Source organism: Crocuta crocuta, unplaced genomic scaffold (assembly GCF_008692635.1).
Source record: "Crocuta crocuta isolate KB4526 unplaced genomic scaffold, BGI_CrCroc_1.0 scaffold301, whole genome shotgun sequence".
Classification (NCBI taxonomy): domain Eukaryota; kingdom Metazoa; phylum Chordata; class Mammalia; order Carnivora; family Hyaenidae; genus Crocuta; species Crocuta crocuta.
The window spans coordinates 773,441-780,513 of NW_027527544.1; positions in this window are offsets into that span (position 1 = coordinate 773,441).

Sequence of the window (7,073 nt, forward strand, 5' to 3'; positions counted from 1 at the left end):
ATTGGTTCCTGGAAACTACATAAAGTTAAACTTTTGCTCTATGACAAAGTTTTATTAAAGCATTTACTGAAGTGAATTAGAACCTGAAAAATGACTTTACCAGGTACCAATTTGCAATGACTAATAGCCATTATATATTTACTGCTGAGAGGAATCAAATTTTGGCTGCTATCATTCCGTGCAAGAGGACCACGTTAGTAAAAGAACTAGGTGTGAAACTCTTATATTTTGGGTGGGGGGTTGTTTTAGGCAATTTTGCTGCAGGAAAACTATCTAACAAGCAACTCTGAAATCACGTTCACAGGTCTACAGAATGTTTTTTGCAGGACTTAGTTGGTACCTGCTAGGCCTGGCTGTGGATTGACTTTGGTTACATTGGGTTCATGTCCACTCTTCACCTCTCCTCATTCTTCAATATGCCCAGGATATGCTCTTCAAATGGTGGATCCAAGAAACATAAGAGGCCAAGCCCAAACATGTCAACACATTTACATCTTTTGGTCAAATTTGGCAAACCTTATGTCTTCTAATATAGTGTTAACCAAAACAAAGGACATGAGCCATCCAAAATCATGAGTTAGGAAAGTATACAGAGGGAAGAACATATTTGTGAGTAAATAAGACAACCTACCATACGGGAAAAGAGAGTGTACCACAGTTCCTGGAGTGACATGGGAAAGGTGAATGGTATGATTCTAGTCTCAGTCCATCCTGGGTCTCCAAATCTGTACTGTGCCTAAACTGACTTATGGCTTGGATGATCCTGATGATGGAGAGCAACATCAATAAATTACTCACACTGGGAAATTATTTAATAATTANTCTGCCTGACTTATTTCACTCAGCATAACACCCTCAAGGTCCATCCTTTTAAAGCCAGTGACAGCTTTTGTTCATACCACAAACCTAGTTTAAACAAATCAAGGGATTTTCCAAAAGAGCACTTGAAAATGTGAGTGTTGTTAGGCTTCCATCTAGTGGCCACCAAGAGCCATTGTTCAAGATGGATGATGAGTAAAGAAAGTCAAAGATAAATGACTAAATAGTTAAGTATCAAGAACCGGGGGTGAGGGGTGGGGGCAGAATTTGAAGCTGGCAGCAGAGTAGGAGGACCCCCTAGGCTCCTATGATCACATTTGATGAGGTTTGGGGGGCGATGATGGGGTGGTCCAGAGCTGAGAGCCAAGAAAGAATTCTTGAAGATGTCTTTGGTGCAAATAGGTGATTTTATTAAAGCACAGGGACAGGACCTATGGGCAGAAAGAGCAGCACTGGGGTTGTGGTGGGTAACTGATTATATACCCTTCAGGTTGGGAGGGGTCAGGGATAGAGTAAGTCTCTAAGGAATTTTGGAAGCAAGGTTTCCAGGACCCTGAGCGGTAGGTGCTTTTAGGAAAACACCAATCATTACCATTTAGTAAAACCTCAGTCATGAGACCATTCAGATGTGTACCAGGAGCCATAAACTTGGGAGTATGATTGCCAGCATATAACTTGGGGGAGTTGAGATAAAGGAAGTTTCCAAAGGAATTTTTATATGTTAAAGTAGACTTACAGGATCCTGGAGGTGGGAATAATGTTAAGCCAAGCTTCTGTTTTGCCCCTAGCAGAGTGTCATCATCCAGGCAGCTGAGCTCCTACAGGGAGGTCACTCTGCCCATCTCAGGGACTTGTCAATGGGCTGTAGGCGGTAAGGGAACTTAAGTTTTCATTTCTCTTAGTTTCCTACATCATCATGGCAAGCATTTACACCCCTTTCCTTTGTTTTTGGGTAGCCAGGAGTGTCCGAGGAATATCACACATATTCCACCTGGTGCGGGGAGGGTGCTGTTAGCCTGTACTTTGCCCTCATCCTGCTCCAAGCTCCCTCATCAACATGAACACAACTAGATAACTATCAAATCATCGTAAATACCCTAGAAATCGACTTGAAGACTGACAGAACAAACTCCACAGCTAAAGAGAAAGAAAGAGCAACATCAAAGAAGGTAGGAAGTGTAGAAACATGGTGTAGAGGAGAAATAGACTGCAGGCGCTGCAGAGGGGAGGTAGCTGTGTTTGGGGAGAAGGGCAAGAGAGAGAGGAGCACACCGTGAAGGTACAAGGACGACATTTCCTAAAGTCACTGGCTTGGAAAATGAGAGGGGCTGAATTTTTTTGAGTTCTTGCAACCAGCGGGGCCTAACGCCTGGAGATTTAAAGGTCAGTGGGCTTCCTGGAACAGAGCCTGGAGGGCACTGCACTGCTCCTGGAGAGAAGGCAGGCAAACAACCTAGGGACAGACAGCATGCGAACAGTGATCTGAAGATCACCTGCGGCACACAGTGGGGAGATTATTTGCTCTTCTCAGAGCGCATCCCTGCCAGGCGGCATTCACAGAAATGCCTCTCTGGGAACAAAGGAGCTGTTTGGCACCATTTCCCCCCTCCTCTGTCAGCACTGACACAGAACCACCTGGGGGAAGCAGCACTGTACCCAAGGGCTGCCTACCTTGCATACACTAAGGCCCACACCCCTGTGCTCTAGTGGGACTCCCCTTGTAGTCAAGCTTGCCTCAGTCCCAGGGCAGTGGGCCCCTCATCCGGAAGAGCAGCACAAACCCCTGCCCACACCACATCTCTAAATCCTGGAGTTTTAAAGGTCAGCAGGCTCGCCTGGGACAGAGCCAAGAGGGCACTGCACTGCTGCTGGAGAGAAGGCGGGCAACCAACCTGGAGGCAGTGTGGCAACAGTGATCTGAAAATGCCTGGGACACACAGAAGGGAGATTATTTGCTCTTCTCAGAGCATGACCCTGGGAGGCAGCATTCATGGAGACACCTCTCCAGGAACAAAGGAGCTCTCTGGGGCCATTTCCTGCCCCGACCGCCTCGCCTAAACACTAAACACAGAGTCACCTGGAGGAAGCAGTGCAGCACTGACACTGGCTGCCTAACTTGCTTCACCAAGCCCCACCCACTGTGCTCTGGCAGCAAGGCCCTTCTCAGTCAAGCTGGTCTCTGGCCCAGCGTGGTGGGCCACTTCCCCGGAAGGCAAGCACAAACCCCTGCCCGCACCATGTCACCAGACCAGAGAGTTCTTCAGGGCCCCAGTTCTGGTGGAGTTGGTGTTAGGTCTCATTTCACGAGCAGACCAAAGCACACCTACTTAAAACTCACCACGTTCAGGCCAGGGGCCAAAAACTACCCACAGCAGGCAGGGAGAACCTCTGCAGATGACTGGCTTGAAGGACACAGCAGCCAAAACACCACAGCAGAGTGTATGCAGAACACACTGGAGACACTCCCTGAAGAATCATGTTCTACACACTACAGAACTTCCTCTTAAGGCCATTATTTTCAGGAGCAGGATACATAACTGGCTTTTCTAACACAGAGAAGCAGGCAGAGACTTAGACAAAATGCCAAGACAGGAATATATTGCAAATGGAAAAACAAGATAAGGCCACAGCCAAAGATCTAAGCCAAAGAGATATAGGTAACATACCCGATAGAGAATTTAAAGCAACAATCATAAGGATACTCACTAGGCTTGAGAAATAGAGGACATCAATGAGATCTTTACTACAGAGATAAAAGAGTTAAACAGAGACCTTTACTACAGAGATGAAGAATACAATCAATGAGACTGGAAACAGGTTTGATGCTATAAAAAGCAGGCTAGAAGTAGAGGAAATAATTAGGGACCTAGAAGAAAGTATAAGAACCACACGATCCTTTCAATAGATGCAGAAAAAGCATTTGACAAAGTACAAGATGCATTCATGATAAAATCCCTCAAAAAAGTAGGCTTAGAGGGAACATACTTCAACATAATAAGGGCTATATATGAAAAGCCCACAGCTAATATCATCCTCCATGGGGAAGAACTAAGAGCTTTTTCTCTAAGGTCAGGGACAAGACAAGGATGTCCACTCTCCCCACTATTATTTAACATAGTACTAGAAGCCCTGGCCTCGGCGATCAGAAAACAAAAAGATATAAACTATATCCAGATCAGTAAGGAAGAAGTCAAACTTTCACTATTTGCAGATGAGATGATACTCTACATAGAAAACCCAAGAGATCACCAAAAAACTACTTGAGCTGATGACCAAATTCCATAAAGGTGCAAGACACAAAATCAATGTGCAGAAACCTGCTGCATTTCTATACACCAATAATGAAGCAGCAGAAAGAGAAATTAAGGAAACAATCCCATTTACAGTTGTACCCTAAGCAGTAAGATACCTTGGAATAAACCTAACCACAGAGGTAAAAGACATGTACTCTGAAAACTATAAAATACTCATGAAAGAAACTGTAGATGACACAAAGAAATGGAAAGACATTTAATGTTCATGGACTGGAAGAACAAATATTGTTAAAAAGTCTATACTACCCAAAACAATCTACGCATTTAATGCAATCCCTATCAAAACACCAACAGCATTTTTCACAAAGCTGGAACAAATAATCCTAAAATTTGTATGGAATCACCAAAGGCCCTAAAAACCCAAAGCAACCTTGAAAAAGAAAAGCAATGCTGCAGGCATCACAATGGCAGACTTCAAGTTACATTACAAAGCAGTAGTGATCAAAACAGTATGGAACTGGCACAAAAATAGAGAAATCAAGGAAACAGAATAGAAAACCCAGAAATGAACCCACAACTCATTAATCAATTAATCTTCAACAAAGCAGGAGAGAATATCCAATGGGAAAAAGATGATCTCTTCAACAAATGATGTCAGGAAAACTTTTGCTACATGCAAAAGAATGAAACTATACCACTTTCTTATAGCAAACACAAAAGTAAATTCCAAATGGATTGAAGAACTACATGTGAGACCAGAAACCATAAAAACCCTAGAGGTGAACACAGGAAGTGACCTGTTTAACATTGGCTGTAGACACCTCATTCTAGATATATGTCACCTGAGGGAAGGGAAACAAAAGCAAAAATAAACTATTGTGACTTCATCAAAGTAATAAGCTCCTGCACCGTGAAGGGAATAATCAGCAAAACTAAAAGGCAACCTATGGAGGGGGAGAAGACATTTGCAAATGACATACCTGATAAAGGGTTAGTATCCAAAATATATAAAGAACTTATAAAACCCAACACCCAAAAAAGAAACAATCCAATTAAAATATGGGCGGAAGGCACAAATAGACATGTTCCCCAAGAAGACATACAGATGACCAACAGACACATGGCAAGATGTTCACCATCACTCATCACAAGGGAAATGCAAATGAAAACTACAGTGAGATACCACCTCACACCTGTCAAAATGGCAAAAATCAACAACACAAGAAACAACAGGTTTGGGAAGGGCGTAGAGAAAGGGGACTCTTTGTGCACTTTTGGTGTGAACGCAAACCGGTGTAGCCACTGTGGAACCCAAAAGGTTAAAAATAGAACTACCCTTGGATCCAGTAATCACACTACTATTTACCCAAAAAATACACAAATACTAATTTAGGGGCGCCTAGGTGGCCCAGTCAGTTAAGTGTCTGACTTTGTCTCAGGTCATGATCTCACAGCTTGTAAATTCAAGCCCCACATCAGGCTCTGTGCTATCAGTGCAGAGCATGCTTTAGATCCTCTGTCCCCCTCCCTCTCTGACCCTCCTCCACACTCTCTCTCAAAAATAAATAAAAACAGGGGCGCCCAGGTGGCTTAGTCGGTTAAGCGTCCGACTTTCGCTTAGGTCATGATCTCGCGGTTCGTGGGTTCGAGCCCCGCGTCGGGCTCTGTGCTGACTGCCAGCGCAGAGCCTGGAGCCTGTTTCGGAGTCTGTGTCTCCCTCTCTCTCTGACCCTCCCCTGCTCACGCTGTCTCTCTCTCTCTCCTAGAAATAAATAAAACATTTAAAGTAAATAAATAAATAAATAAAAACATTTAAAAAATACTCATGTAAAGAATATATGCACCTCAATGTTTACAGCAGCATTATCTACGATAGCCAAATTATGGAAATAGCCCATGCCTGTCAACTGATGAATGGATAAGGAAGAAATGGTATGTATATACAATGGAATATCAGCCATAAAGAAAGAAATCTTGCCATTTGCAACAACATGGATGGACCTAACGACTATTGTGTTAAGTGAAATGAGTCAGATAAGTCAGTCAGAGAAAGACAAATACCATATGATTTCACTTGTGGAATTTGAGAAGCAAAACACAGGAACAAAGAAAAAAAGAGATAAATTAAAAAACAGACTCTTAATTATAGAGAACAACCTGATGGTTACCAGAGGGGAGATGGGTGGATTAAATAGGTGATGGTTGTTAAGGAGTAGACTCGTGATAAGCGCTGGGTGTTGCATGGAAGAGTTAAATCACTATATTGTACACCTGAGACTAATATTACACTGTATGTGAACTATAATGGAATTAAATAAAAACTTTTTAAAAAAATAAATAAATATCCAGAACTGCTGTGGCATGCAAGTCCAGTTCAATATATTTTAAAGACAGTATTTATAGGCCCGAAAGTGTTTCTTAAAGGTTTCTGTCCTCCATACTATACCTAGAACAGAGCCTCACATACAGAAATTAATGAGAATTTGTTGGTGGATTTCATTCAACCAAGATCTTTTTCCCTTATGAAGCATAAAACTCCTTTTTGTGAGTGCCTTTTTCATCTTTTCATACTCTTGGGTGGTAGATTAGAAGCCATCATCAACATGCAAATTTGCTTCCTTCAATACTGCCTAAACATGAAAGTAGTAACTTTTCATGACAAATGACCTGTAGAGTCACTTCTCTGAATTTACTCTCCATCATACAGGCTGCTTCTTGACTGACACATTGTTCTTTGTTCCAAATAAAGCCTTATTATGATAACTATAGAACACATAATTTTTTAAATGTGTACAATTCAATGTTTTTAGTATATTCACAGAGTAGGGCAACCATGATGCCTATATAATTTCAAAACATTTTCATATCTTCAAAAGAAGTTGGGGCGCCCGGGTGGCTTAGTCGGTTAAGCGTCCGACTTTCGCTCAGGTCATGATCTCGCGGTTCATGGGTTCGAGCCCCGCGTCGGGCTCTGTGCTGACTGCCAGCTCAGAGCCTGGA